Raw genomic sequence first — 15,454 nt, forward strand, 5'->3', positions numbered from 1 at the left:
TGGGAGATCTGTAAAACAGATATCATAATGATTATGTTGATAGTATTTAGTGTACTATGTAAAACAATTATATCAATGTTAATTGTTGGTATGTGGTACATGATCCGATATTACATATCTATAATATATACATGTATAGAACATGTTATAGACTAAAATATTAGTAGATCTGTTCATCATATAAATGTTTAATCACTTATAACTCTATCAACATTTCTCAAGATACTTCAGGATAACTCTGTTTCTAAATTTATAGCCTCCCTTTATTTGTCAAAAATTCAAAAAAGCAAAGGATTATTAAAATAGTTTATCACATTTTATTGTATAAATATATAAAATCCATGATATTATATATGATAGTTTGTTATTGATTATGTATAGTAGATATAGTTTTGAGATTGAACTGAATATACTGCAAAAACTATTTAGTTAATAATTGAAAAACGATATAAAAGTACTTGACAGACAACGGTGCGATTATTACATTAGCTCCCCGAAAAGGTTTAGTTAATGTATTTTTAAAGCGCTTCACCGAGGCGTATTATATATAAAAAGTGTTGGCCTAATCAATTGGCAGATAGTCAACATAGTGGGCTTTTTCTCCACCGTATGAAGTCGGTCACTTGCTGGGTAATTGTCAAGTACTGCAGGGATAGTAATCCGTGAAAGGCAGTAAGACCGCCAGGTAACGACGAGATAAAAACAGGCAAGCAAATAGAGCTATTTAGGTCGCAATGACCTGGAAAATCAAGGTTTTGTCTGAATTTCTGTGCTCTTGCTGAAAATTTGCAATTCAGCGTTTGTTTATAAATGCATTAAATATAATGAATCAAAATCTAAAAGGCGGCTAACACCTTACCAGATGAAAAGGAGATGGGACATGTCTCAGAGGCAGGCTGCCCGCGACTTAAATGATTGTTCTTCTTTTTGGGGGCGCATGCGCAATGCGCCCCCAAAGGAATAACGACAAATTCAGATTTACACAATGTACTATGATATGACCACAATTAGTCAGCTACCTACGCTAAGCAAAATAGTTCCAAAACTTCGCAGTAACTCCAAAAATCATAGTTCCCTGTCTATTTTAAAATTAACTGGCCAATTATGTACTAAATTTTGCAATCGTTTTTTAAAATTGTATGTATATTTTTGCTTTACGCGATTTTAATATTACTACACCAGCGGTCGATGGTAGCCAAAGTACTTGCATAAATATAGTACAAATTACATGTAGTCACAAGTTAATTAAGTGTCTTAGAACTCAAAAATTTAGAAATTAATGGAATACGGATTTCAGATCAGCTAACTTTAAAGCTTAAAATGCTTCATAAGTGTAAATTTAAGAAAAACATTGCATGCGTATGAATACGAACTATTTTCGCCCTAGCGTCATTTTCCCGGAATCGCCATTGTTTACATGTTCATCCGTGAAAGATTGAGAAGTTTTGCTGTTAATCAAGAAGTTCCACGTGTTAAAACGAGTTGTAATATTTATATTACTAACACCTTATCTCCCTTTTACCTAACTGTTGAATAACTTTGCTTGTTTTGCATTTAACATCGGCGAAATCGTCGTCAAATCGTTGCAGGAACATATTCGGCGATTCTGGCTGCTTACAAAAATACAACGTTATTCAAGATGACTGACGTTCATTGTTTATATTTCATAACGTTGATATTTAAGTTGCAACCAAAAGCTGTTTTTTTTAACAAATTTTCTTCGCAATCAGCTGGGACATATAGTTATCGTATGTCCCAGCAATCGGCCATTATCGGGTAAAGTTTTTTTGTACTGAATTGACCTTATCAAATTTTAAGTTTAGCAGTTCCTTCCCTCAAACCATTTCCTACCAAGACAGTTTTGACCCATTTTTTTTGTTATATTTTTTGGAGGTGAGTTATTTACATCTAGCGTATACATACTGTTGATGCCAACCTTACAGCCTTTTTTAAATAAAAAAATATACAAGTTCAGTAATGATGTCTTATTACATTTTCTCATAGAATGAACTGGATCCACGGTGCATATCCATATCGGTACCGACTACCCTCTTTGCGAAATCTGCTGAAACGGTACCCTATTTGCTTATGCACAGGTCATTTATTTACTGCTTAAAACAAACCAGCAATGGATAAATCATGTAAAATTTCATTGTAATAAGGAAAGGATGGATGACACTTAGAAAACATGTAAACCACGGAACACTAGAATGTTTTATTTATGAGCTGATTTGTCATGTGCCCGTTTTTCATGTACTGCAACTTCATAATAAGCTACAAAAAATCAACATGTCTTGCCTCGTCCATCAACTTGACATACTTTTCGGGCTGCAATGAACCTGTGGCTTGATTATATATGCATTATACATATTTAATATGTTCATTTATACATACATGTATCATCTTCGGACAAATGGCAGTATATTGTCAAAAATAAATGTGAAATTCATAAAAACACCCTACATATATATATATATATATATATATATATATTTATTTTTTTTGACAATATACTGCCATTTGTCCGAAGATGATATGTAAATGAACATGATTGACAGCCACTGAACACAGAAAAAACTAAATTGGCCATATTTGTGGCCATCCATGTTTGATGATTGTCCATTACCAGTATATATTCTTCCAGAATAATTTTAATGATGTTGGTTCAGCCATAATGGCATTTATATTGAGTTTTTTGTGAGTCATGGAAAATTCTATTTTTTTTATACAAGTAATGATTATTAAAAATGCACTGACATAATTACGCAATGCTGAAAAAATTTACCCACATACTTTATTGTTAAGTAAAGTCTGTGATTATCTCGATACCTGGTGGGATGCATCTTTCAATGGTGAGCAAACAACCTGGGGTGAGTAACCAGAAGCATTCGTTAGAGTTACGATCATCGTTAAGCCTTGGTTAAGCTCTAGTTAGTAATTTGCCCTCTAACCCAAAACGTTCGTTATATCAGAAATTGTAACGAAACTGTCGTTAAATAACGAATACCTCGGAGTACACGTTAGACCTTCGTTGAAGGAAAAACAACGGATGAAGCTCTTTCAAAAAACTTTTTATGAGTATATATTATTTCTTAAAGCGTATTTTCTTTCTATTTTCCGGATAATAAGTTTTTGATATGGTGTAACAATCTGTATATGTCTTAATGTGTAATGTTATTATTATTTAATTATTTATTTATTTATTTATTATTATTATTATTATAATTATTATTATTATTATTATTATTATTATTATTACTGCATTCATTTTCAAAATAATACGTTAAAGTGACATTATGCCCATCCAATGGTATGTAGTGAGAGAACGGATGAAGATCAAAATAAGTTTTCATTTTGTCATAATTCCTTTTAATTTTATAATTTAGTTCACATAAACAATAAATAACTCACAGATCCAAACGAAATTTCTGTAAATATCCATTAGAATTTACCTTTAACGCTAAGTTTAACAATAATAATAAATGGCACATACCGTACTCATTAAACTTGAGTGAGCATTTCTTTCGTAAATGATTTTTAGAATAGTTTCAAATATCTTTATGCAAATGATGTTGTTTTTTCATTCCGCAAACAATTGCCGCCATGCTGCTAGAGTATTTAGATAACTGACATACTTTGGACTCTCAAATATTTGAATGCTTCTAAGGAGGTTGATTTATTTCATTAATACACGCCTTCGCTATCTTATGTGATAGTATTTTTTCTTATCTGTGTCATTTCCTCATATTTCCTTATTTTTCTAAACAAGCTAACACTATTTGTATTGCATGTTTAACTACGCATAACATTCTTTCATGTATGGAATCAAATATATATAATATTACATTAAAGTTTCAAGTTTTTAATACTTAAAAGACTTATACCGTATACTAGTTCTATGTACAAAGTGAAATTAAGGAATTAAGCATAAACACATTCATGTATTATGAAAGAGCGTAACACAGTATATGGATAAATTTTGACGTTTTTGGTTATAATGAAATTCATCTGAGTATATTAATAAAACCATTGTATACGTTTCATATGGTTTAAATTAATGGTTTACATCTATTTTCATGAAAAGTAAAGATAATTAATCGAAACTTGCTTTGTTTCCCAATGTAATTTTCAAATTTTCACCAGTGTGTAACAAAGGTTATGTAAAGAACGTTTTGCAGAAAAAGCAGTTCATTCATTAAAATCAAAAAAATTACGTAACTATTAATTTTAGCGTCAATATTTTTGAAAGAGTGCTTCGCAAGCATCGATTAAGATATGAGCGAAGATATTTTTGCCATTGGCCAATAATCATAAAGTTTTAAACTATTTTATTACCTTATTCTTAAAAAAAAATATTTCACATTTATTAAAAAAATGATACTTTGTCTTTAAAAGGAAATATTATTAACAATTTCTCTTAAATTGTGTATAAATCTTTATTTATGTACATTTCATCACAAAAAATATCAAATCATATATTTATATTATTTATTTAGCAGATAAGAGATTATTTTACTTTTTTCTATCATTGTATATTTATCTCGAAAAGTATCCAAGTGTTATTGTTTTTTATTTACTTTGCACTTTAAGATTTACTCTTAAATAGTGTACTCCTCTTTTTCATCACACACATATAACCTGTCAAGACCGAAATATTCTGCATCTTTAAGATGAGGCAATGAACTTATATCTAGTCTCTCCTTTTGAATTTTGTTGCAAATCCAAAATGTTCAGTTGTTTCTTGTCTATATATTTTGCTAGAGCGTTGTATAATGTTAAACTTTATTGTATTGTATTATATTGTATTGTATTGATAAATTTAGTTAATCTGTACATCTGTATTAAAGAACATACAAATTCCATTAAACAATTTTTATATATATTGCAGATATTTTCTGATGATATATCTGTGATATAAACATGTATATTTAATTACGTTTTAAACAGTTTATCATCAACATTATAATATCATTTTTTTTGTTATTTGAAATAACGTTCTAGTATAATTACCCGTGCACGTACTATAAATGACGTCATTAAAATGTAACGTGACATTATCTTCAAAGTTTATTTTAATTCATTGAAAATTTGTATTTAAATTGTCTTGTTTATGCATATCAAAATAAAAAATGTTCTGTTCTGTTCTATTCTGTACATACATACATACATACATACATACATACATACATACATACATACATACATACATACATACATACATACATACATACATACATACATACATACATACATACATACATACATACATACATACATACATTCATACATACATACGAACGAACGAACAAACAAACGAACGAACAAACAAACATACAAACAAACAAAAATATTCATAAAGAGTGTCAACTTTTTCTTTGAAGCAGTTGTGCGTTCACAGATATATGGTTGTACATTTGTGCAAACATTTATAAACAATTTATAAACAATTTATAAACAGCAATGTAATCTATGCAGGAAAAGCTAATAACAGGTGGTGCCAAAATGCTGTGTATACCCTTAACGATTACACAACGATTCCGTTAAGGGATTTTACTAACGACTGATTAACGATATGGTAACGATGCTTTCTGGTTATGTAACAAAAGCAATCGTAAAAATAACTAACGTGTTCGTTACGCGATCGCTAACGCTTTCGTTAGCGTGATTTTAACGAAAGCTTCTGGTTACTCACCCCAGCTCTATACAAACAACTGATATGAAGTTCCGAAAATCGATGACAGTCAGATTCAGACCCACAATCCTTTGCACGATTCAGTGATTATCGGGTTTTCCTGCTAGTCTCTGATTTTCGCACTGCTTTAAACATCTACATGTATATGCAGACAGTTTTCCCCCACAATAGGGGGATGGGGGCAGACAGGAAGGAACTGGTAAGGGAGAGAATAGTCTGACAACCAATTGGGTCAGACTTTCTAAGATAAGGTTCAACTTAAGAAGTGGAATATGACCTACCAGGTTAAATGTCAAACATGGGTTACCAAATATTGATTTGAATTTTGAACAACATAAGTAAAACCTTAACTATACTTATTTTCTATGGCCAATATAGATGTAATCTTAAGTAATGTATGTATGTCAAATAGACTTACTCTAGAATAAAGAATATTTTTAAACAAAATTTTTCAGTTACAGTTTGATGATAAGCACAACAGGTTTAATCAATTGTGGTCAGTAGTGCACCATGAAGCTATAAGGTTATAATTATATATACACTGGGGGATTAGCATGGAAAAACCCTGACATTTGCTTAAGTTCCGGATAACATCTAAACAGTAGTCATAACTGACAGGTATTCATGCCACATGGTTAATTTTTAATTTTATCCAGGGAGACATGAGAATTATGCATAATATTTATACACATTTAAAGTTAAACCATGCATAATATATTTCTAGGGTTGACTGCAAAACTGTTGTAAGTCCTTCTTTATTTCATATAAGTTACTGCAGTCTTGCGGTCAAGCCTCGATTTATTTTCCTATTGGAGTGAAAAAAATGAGTACATGTATTTAAATAATGTTCAGAAATATATAATGAACTAGGTACAAATATTGCTCTGTCAGATGTAGTTATACTTGGTTTTTATCACATATCACTTATCATTATGAAATCATCCATTACTGTTCTTGTTTTTATATATGCCAATTTTGGATGGGAATTTTGACAGTAATTTTTGGAATTTAAAAATAAGAAATTTGAAAATTTGCTGTCTTTTTTTTGGGAACGGAAATAGTTATAGAAGGGAAAAATGCTGTTCTTTTACAAATAGGATAGATAATAGTACAAATACTACAAATAATATATCATTGATTGAAAAACAAAAAACAACAACAACAATGCTTAAAAAATATAGATTTCTTACATGTTCTGACTCATTTTACTTTTTTGAAGACACTGTTTAACTTACTCCTTTCTGGCCAAACATTTGCCAAATATTGCATTGTGACATTTTGAAATATTTTGTGGAACATACTGGAATCGCCGCACGGGCTTTTAGTAAGTTTTTACAAAATAAAATCAGACAGAATTAAGCGTTGCATTCAACAAATCAACATCAGTTTTGCCCATCAAACACACGGGAATTATTTTGTGCTCTGTTTTACTAGTGAAACTTGAAAAAAGGTTTCATAAGAATTGAATTGAAATTTGATTAATTTATGCGTCCTGCAGGACGGGCATTTCTGGGAGATTAACTTGTCCGGAGTCATTTTTTACTCGTATTTATGAGCGGACAAGTGGATTTGTCGAGCCTTGATTAACTGCAAGTGATTAACCACATTATTACCATAAAACTTATACTACATGTAATTGCATTGTATGAGATAATAAATCATTTGACTTAGTAGTGAAGTAAGTTTCAGACTGCATAATATTGATATAAAAGTGAATTCAGTTAGTGGGTTCCAAACTATTTCTATTCAAGTTTATTTTTGATGAAACATAACTTATTTCCTGACAACAGTTATATATGCTTAACAATGTTGTATTTTGATTCTTTTAAAATCTGTAAAAAATATTCATAAATTCATGAAAAGATGTTAAAAAAAAGAGAAAGAAATGAGATTTGGGCATGAAGAAGATAAAGATACTTCAATGAAAAAGTAAGATAGGTAACAAAAATCAATCAAACGAAAAACACATTTAAATTTCAAGTTGTTCCGGACATGTCAGAAAAAAATTAATAAAAACTTTTTTAAAATCTGGTAGCCTTGAGCTATGTTCTCTACTGATTGAGCTACATGTATTCCGACAATTATTACTCACTTTACAATTGTTAGTCAATCATATCTGGATGTGCAACATTCCATTACCCATATATATGCCTTAAAAAAGGACTGTTTCAACTATAAATACTTCAAATTATAAAGAAATTGCCCTATGATTCTTTACAGTCTATTGTGTATAGGCTAAATTTAGGAGACACTTGTGAAAATATGCAATGAGAAATGAATATTTACATTGAAAATACAGGAAATGAAAATGAACATTTTACTTTATCAATATTTCTTAATATTTCATTGAAGTATGTAATAAATTAAAAGAAATATTGTATTAATTAGTTAAGGATTTATTTCAGGTGTGTGATGTAACATTTTAATTGTGGCACAGTTGGTTGTTTGCTGAGAAGCTGTGAAACATAATTATACAGGCCATTTTTCACTTCAGGTAAATAAATGTTAGCTTTTTTCTGACATTGACACATGTATATATATATATCCATCTTACTGTAGCAGAACAAAAGAGAACAATAGAATTCATTCCATAACAATATAATATGGGGCCATGGCCCTCTAATAAACAAAAGGAAAAACAATAGTAATGGCCCTTTATCCCTTTTCGGTCGCACATCCGTCTGTTCCTATTGTGCATAGGCTACATTTAGAAGACACTTGTGAAAATATGCAATGAAAAATGAATATTTACATTGAAAATACAGGAAATGAAAATTAGGATTTTACTTTATCAATATTTCTTAATATTTCATTGAAGTATGTAATAAATTAAAAGAAATATTGTATTAATTAGTTAAGGATTTATTTCAGGTGTGTGATGTAACATTTTAATTGTGGCACAGTTGGTTGTTTGCTGAGAAGCTGTGAAACATAATTATACAGGCCATTTTTCACTTCAGGTAAATAAATGTTAGCTTTTTTCTGACATTGACACATGTATATATATATATCCATCTTACTGTAGCAGAACAAAAGAGAACAATAGAATTCATTCCATAACAATATAATATGGGGCCATGGCCCTCTAATAAACAAAAGGGAAAACAATAGTAATGGCCCTTTATCCCTTTTTCGGTCAAACATCCGTCTGTTCCCTTCTCTTGTCGGGACAAAACTCTGAATTCACCAATTGTTAGTATAAGTTATAAAAAGAAAGAGGAAAAAACCTAAGGCTATATACTAGAAATCAATAAGTTGGACATGTATTGTCAGTCTTATTTGACAGTGAGAAAGTTTAAATCATGTTTAACATTTAACACGTTCATTACAGGTATGTGATTACAGACTTGACAGTGAGATTTTGATTGTGACAAGGTCATTTGTTTGCCAAGAATTCTTGAAATCTGTGAACTGCATAGGTAAGTGTTTGGAATATATATAACATAAATAATGCATGGTCAAATGTCCCACACTGCATGAAACAAAAGAGAATAAAACACAATATATATCAAGGACAATTCAATATTTTTTTAACATGTTGATTTTTGTAGTGGAATAAAAAATAATGTGATTTATGAATAATGATATGCATTTTTTTTCAGATGTGTAGACCTGTGTGAAAGCTTATGGTTAAGACAGTCGGTGTCATTGAAATCAGTTTACTGCTACTTTGTACAGGTAAATAAACAAGTATTAATATGGTATTTAGTATTTAATTGTCTTAAAGCATATATTTAAAATTATAAACAACTTTTTGATCTTGCTGTGTATACATTTACACAAAATACACTTTTCATACTTATTTAATGCTGGACAGCAAGAATATAACAAAGATTTACAAATTTAAGTGTAGTTGTTTTTTTTTTTTTTTTTCCTTTTTTTTGTAAGATTTTTTTTTCATTTTGCCAATTAATTAAATTTAAAAGAAACATTGGAATTGAACATACATGGAATTGAACTTATCTTGGAGTTGAACAAATAAATCTTGGAATTGAACATACATGGAATTGAACTTGTCTTGGAGTTGAACAAATAAATCTTGGAATTGAACATACATGGAATTGAACTTGTCTTGGAGTTGAACAAATATATCTTTGAATTGAACATACATGGAATTGAACTTATCTTGGAGTTGAACAAATAAATCTTGGCATTGAACATACATGGAATTGAACTTATCTTGGAGTTGAACAAATATATCTTGGAACTGAATATATTTTTCTTGGAACTGAACATATATATCTTTGAACTGTATATATTTATCTTGGAACTATATGTATATTAGTATTTAGCATATATGTTGTGAGTATGCCATTATATCATGGATTGAGAAAGCAAGTAAAAAGGTACAATCTTTAGGGAATTGAATATTTCTTCTTGATCATATTTATTGCGGCTTGCCTATGAATAAAGTGCAAAAATTTGGTACACTAGAATCTTATTATTCTGACCATAAACCTTTATACATTTTATATCATACTTGAATGCAAGCCTTTAGCTTAAATTATTTCACACTAAGTGGAGTGATAAATAATGAATTCATAATGAGTTACAATTTCCATAAATTGTGTAAATAACATTTGCTCAATAGTACATATGAATTAACTGTATTGGTCAGTCATTTCTACATAAGTTCTGATTGGAATGACTCAAAAAATTTTTTACACCTGCCTCTGCTCATTTAACATGCTTATTAGTCATAATTTCTTAAGATGTTATTTAACTGTTATTTTAGAATGAAAAGATTAAGGCCTTTACTATCTATTTTCAGTGGTACCAAAAAGATGGTAAATTGGTAGTATTCAGTTCCGGGCAAACATTTTCTTCAAGTAAGACCATACATTATATATGTTAGAAAGCTTAAAAGGAAATGTTCATTGTTTATATATATAATTGGTTTGAAAATCTTTGTACATTTACAATTTTGACCAAATAGTTTCTCAAAGTATTTATTTGACATTAACTGACATAATTAGTGGCATATGTTTCTAACTTTTCTTTTTCAGGAGGTTCTTGTCAGATTGATGAGTGTGAAATTAAGTGGACCCATTTTGAGAATGCTTCTATGAATTGTATCAAAGAGGTAAAGTCTAACATGTGATACTGTCAATGTGACTAACCTTGAAGTAAACAGATGACACAATGTTTTTTCAATGTCATGGGCATATAATGAAGAGGTACATGATTATATGTATACACTTTTTCTTAATAAATACTTTCTAAATGTTTGACATGTTTAAAGGCCAACACAGGACTCAAGGCTTATTTAAAATCAGTAAGCTTGTCACTAAGAGCCAAATGTATATTAATTATTTCAATATCATTTCATTATGCAATCTGTTGTTGTCCCCTACCGGTTTAACTGGAGGGGACTTTAGGTCTGTCTGTCTGTCCTTCCACAAAACTGGATCCCGTGATAACGCAAAAAGTACTGAAAATATTTTTATGAAACTTGATATATGGATAGATGGCAGTATGGAGATTGTGCACGTCTTTTTCTTTTCTTCCCATGTTGAAAATTCTGGTTGCTATGGCAACAAATAGTCTGAAAATATGGCAAATTTAACACATAAACTGGATACAGTGATAACTCAAAAAGTACTGAAAATATTTTTATGAAACTTGAAATATGGATAGATGGCAGTCTGCAGATTATGCACATCTTTTTCTTTTCTTCCTATGGTAAAAATTCTGGTTGCTATGGCAACAAATAGCCTGAATTTCAAGATTTCTGATTTAAATTTTTCAGCTTTTCACTATAAGTTCTGTATTTCTTAAGGTGTTTACTTCAAACTTTAAATATAAGTTTTTGGTCATCAACCACATCATATGTGACAAGGTTTACAACTCTAGCACAAAAAATTATCAGAATTACCTCCCTTGAACTTAGATTTTTTATGAAAAAAAAAACGTCTTTTTTAAACAACTTCTTTATTTCCTAATGTATCTACTTCAAACTTCATATATATGTTTCTTATTATCACTTAACATTTCTGAGAAGGTAAAATACTCTAGCAAGACTATTTCCAGAATTATGTTCTCTTGAACTTAGATTTTTTCCGAGAAATTGGTACTTTTTACTCCAACTTCATTCCTTATAGGATTTACTTTAAAATCCCACATCATAATAATATGACAAGGTTGTATAAACATAAATTCCTTACTAGGACATTACTGTGAAATAGACAAACTTAGAACTCAAAAGATTTAAGTTCATTCGTGTCATTTATTCACTGGTAAAATTGAAATCAGAATGTTGCTGGGGTTCTAACCGGTAGGGGACTTATGGATTGCTTGCAATACTATGATAATTGCTTGTTAATTTAGGAACAAAAGTCAATAGCAAAAACATTTGTGACATGTTTTTCACTTAAATTGTATTTTGAAATTCAAGTTTTCATTCCTTTCACCTCAAGGCATTTGACATTGAAATATTGACTTCATGTAGTAAGCAGTCTAAAATCTAATCATAGCAGATTATCAGAATCACTCGCAATTTGAATCACTTACAAATTTATATGACTTTGAAAAGTTGTGTTACTAAGCAAATAAATAGATTTAATTTGGGTGTCCATAGTCAAAGTAATGTACCTAAATCACTTACCTTTAAAGATATACTATGCTTATCAGTAAATATTTTAATCATGAAAATTTATTTGAATTATTATGCAATTTTTTTGAATATGTCTAAGTTGAATGAAATAATGAATTGACTATGCATTGGAAGCCATGTTCCTTCTTACGGGACAAAAAAATTTGGTCCTTTCTTAAAAAAAACTGTCAGTTTCCTAACAATACTATATTTTATATTGTGACCACCTATAGCATGTTGTGTTTTAACATTACATAGCTACTTTATGTAAACACAAAACATGCTTATTTTATGTTTACAAAGAGACTGTGTAGCAATTATCAATGTTTTATTATATTTAATATGGATTCTTTAATGTGAGAAAGCAATCCAGCTAGCTTAAAAAAAGGCGGTGGTTCTACTCAGATGCTCGTTTGTGAAATAATGCACAGAGGGGTTGAGCTCTGGCATTGGTCACGCATTTTTCGGTTATATACTTTTATAAATCAGAGTAATTCTAACAGAACAATGTTGAAGAAAGGTTAACTTACAACTATGGAATATCTTGGTCAGCAATAAACTTTTTTAAAACTATTTTTCAGAAAACAGAGATGCTTGTTCGACAGATACAGTCATAGTAGCAGTAATGAGGGAAGATAGATTGCAGTGTTAACTATATTGAGACAAGAACATGAGATGACTTATCAATGTTTTCAATGTGATTGAACACCCATTTTAAATAATACAGCTCGGAGTGAATTTTTTAGGGATGGAAACAAATACTAAAATCAATACTCGAGTACTCAGTCATTTTTCCGATCGAGTATTTGGTTCCTCGGATGATTTCCAATGATCTTTAAAGTTTTATCACACAATATCAACACCGTCTGCATGCTACTTTCATTTTCTATTTTAATTCATAGAATTTGTAGCTATAAGTAGGATTGCAAGAAATACATATAATAAATATAAACATAAGAAATGTCAATGACAGCATTTATTGTATACCTATAAATTTTCTTCCTGAAACACACGCAAAGCAAATAGGCTTCAAGGGTTAGAAAATTCTGTATCATGTTAGTGGCAAATACAGTACCATATATGAAAGTGCTGGACTATTTTTGACGTTGGTTCTGATCTTAGTTGTTTATAAAGTAGAATTTGGAAACGGCAACCAAAATAATAAAAGGTGTGGCCAGTTTTGCACAAATTACATATTATTCTGTCAGTCATTAATTTATTTCTTGACAGCTACATTTCATTTCCTGAAATTTCTTATATAAGTGTAGTATAATGAAAATCATTTATACTTCAAACGAAAAGGTATATATAATAAAAGGAAAAATTATGTTGTAGTAGCTTTCTGAGGCTGCTCGTGGCAAAATACAAAGCCTTCGAAAGCTACTACACATAATATTCTGTATATATATTTTTTTATAATTAACAAGTTTCGGCTATCCTTGAATTTTTTTTTTATTTTATCAAGTTTGAATTTTTTTTAAATATATTAATATGAATGCATGCAGCTTTGAAATAGTTGTTACCTATGTATATTTGAAAGCAATTTCACATGTAGCTCTTTGAAATAAAAATCACTTGAGCATAAAAAGTGTATAAGCATATAGTGATACCCCGTTCTGTCATCATCAGTTTCTGGTTTTTTTGCATGGTTTTATTTAGGAAATATTTTGTTCCAGTTATTTACAGATGATTGTATGATCATTGGAATAAATACAGTTAAAGTACACTGATTTTCGTGTTATACACTACAATCCATTGTCGTATCTTGAAATGTTTTCCATGATATATACATATATATTTATATATGGAATAACTATATGGTCTCAACCATGACTTTGTTGTTTTTTAGCTCGACTATTTGAAGAATATGAAAGCTATTGCAGTCAACCGGCGTCCGCGTCTGCGTTGGTTAAAGTTTTTTGTAAAGTCAAATATTGCTTGAGATATTCAATTGAAACTTACAATAGTTATTATAATAGTAACAATGTACATCAGATTGACAATTTAGATAACTCTGCCTACAATATTAAAACTTCACATGCATTTAGGGTAATAATTGTACATGTAGGTTACTGACCAAGATCCATAAATTTTATCTAGCATTTAGGCTGATTTTTCTCCCCTTTTTTCAACTTAGAAATTAATGGTAAAGTTTTGCTTGTAAACATGTTATCTCCATAACTACTGAAGGGTTTGTGCCTTTTTGGGACAAGTTTATGCATTCATGATAATAAAGCAGTGATTTACTTGATAAAGCATCATAATAACAAGTCTGTACCTTTTCGGTCCATTTTATGTATTCATAGGTAAGCATTATTATACTCGCCTTGTGACAACTTTTTCGAATAGTCGAGCCTTACTGTCCTCAGACAGTTCTTGTGTTAGTATAATAATAACTGAACAAAAGTTTGAAGGAGTTATATTTCACAAGGTATGCAAACAATAGCTGTTGGTAGGACAGCACACTCAACTATATGCTTAGTGCTTGACAATAGAAGAACCTTGGATATTTAAAATATTGTAAGTTTACAAAAGGACCAAACAAATTTTAAACCCATTCTACAGATATAAGCATTGGAGAGAGTCCTAGCTAGTATGCTCGCAAAGAAATGTATAAAATTTCAATTTATTTCAAAGCCAGATGTCTATGGAATACGAAAATATCTTGAAGTCATAGGCAATCTTTAACATATGGGTGCCTGATCGGGATCAAGTGTGCAAAGTTTCAATGCCATATGTCAATGGACTTTGGAAATATTTGAGGTGATAGACGCCGACGTTCAGATGGCTAGGATAATTCTACTTATTCTTATCGAATAATCGAGTAAAAATGTGACTTCTGTTTTGAAAGTTGGAATGGCATCTGCTTGTAACAATAAATCACTATACAATCAAGAACTGTAGGATTTACATAATGCGCCCCCAGCACATAATGCGATAACTACCCCAGCAGTGCTTTCAGGGGCGCTCGACAGTCTGATGAATACTCGGGGGGGGGGGGGGGGGGGGGGGGCTGGGGGGGGGGGGGGCGGGGGGGGGGGGGGGGGGGGAGGGGGGGGGGGGGGGGGGGGGGGGGGGGGGGGGGCAAGTAGAGTGAAGAGATAGCCTCGTGTTTCGACTCAAATACCTATAAGAAATATAGATCATGGTCTGCACTGTCCGCTATTCCG

At 30.7% G+C, this 15,454-nt stretch overlaps 1 long non-coding RNA gene across 1 annotated transcript; it reads left to right on the top strand.

Annotated features, from left to right (window-relative positions):
- The first annotated feature begins 1,015 nt into the window (after positions 1-1,015).
- LOC132754358 (uncharacterized) lies at positions 1,016-13,021 on the top strand. Its single transcript, XR_009629075.1, has 8 exons — positions 1,016-1,484; positions 8,098-8,186; positions 8,564-8,652; positions 9,024-9,111; positions 9,295-9,370; positions 10,464-10,521; positions 10,699-10,869; positions 12,866-13,021. It is a non-coding gene; the product is annotated as an uncharacterized LOC132754358 (long non-coding RNA).
- Positions 13,022-15,454: the final 2,433 nt, after the last annotated feature.

Source organism: Ruditapes philippinarum, unplaced genomic scaffold (genome assembly GCF_026571515.1).
Source record: "Ruditapes philippinarum isolate M1 unplaced genomic scaffold, ASM2657151v2 ctg3136_1_1_1_1, whole genome shotgun sequence".
NCBI lineage: Eukaryota > Metazoa > Mollusca > Bivalvia > Venerida > Veneridae > Ruditapes > Ruditapes philippinarum.